We start from the raw sequence: 830 nt of genomic DNA on the forward strand, positions 1-830 counted from the left end.
GTTCTGTAGACATATCGGTAGTGGAAACGTGTACGTCTTCCTAGGGAGGAAGAGGAGGAGGAGGAAGAGGAAGAGGAGGGAGGAGGAGGGGGAAGATGAGGGAGGAGGAGGAGGAAGAGGAGGGAGGAGGAGGAGGAAGAGAGAGAAAATGGAAGAGGAGGAATAGAAGAAAGGAAATAAGTATAAGGAAGAGAGAAGGCGAGGAGGAGGAAGAGGGAGTGGAGAAGAACGAGGAGGAAGCAGAAAAGGAAGATAATTGAGAGAATGAAGAGGTGGAAGAGGAGAGAGAAAAGAAAGAGGAGATAAAGGAAGGAGAGAACAAGAGAAAATAGAAGACGAAGAGGAAGTAGGAGGAGGAGGAGGAGGAGGAAGAGCGGAAGTAACAGAAGAATCAAGATGAATAGGAGTAGGAAGAGAAAAGGAAGAGGAGGAGGAGGAGGAGGAGGAGCGGAAGTAACAGAAGAATCAAGATGAATAGGAGTAGGAAGAGAAAAGGAAGAGGAGGAGGAGGAAGAAGAGGGGGAGGAGGAGGAGGAAGAAGAGGAGGCGGAGGAGGAGGAAACAAAAACAGAGGGTGGCAGGGAGAGAAACGAGAAAATAGGGAAGGAGAAGAGGAGGAGGAGGAGGGTAGGAAGAGAAACAAGAAAATAGGGAAGAAGAAGAGGAGGAGGAGGGTAGGAAGAGAAACAAAATAGGGAAGGAGAAGAGGAAGAGGAGGAGGAGGTAGGAAGAGAAACGAGAAAATAGGGAAGGAGAAGAGAAGGAGGAGGAGGGAGAGGAGGAAGAGGAATGGGATTAGGAAAAGAAAGGAGAAAATAGAGGAGGAGGAG

This window comes from Oratosquilla oratoria, chromosome 26 (assembly GCF_046742065.1).
Source record: "Oratosquilla oratoria isolate Oo_2021 chromosome 26, ASM4674206v1, whole genome shotgun sequence".
NCBI lineage: Eukaryota > Metazoa > Arthropoda > Malacostraca > Stomatopoda > Squillidae > Oratosquilla > Oratosquilla oratoria.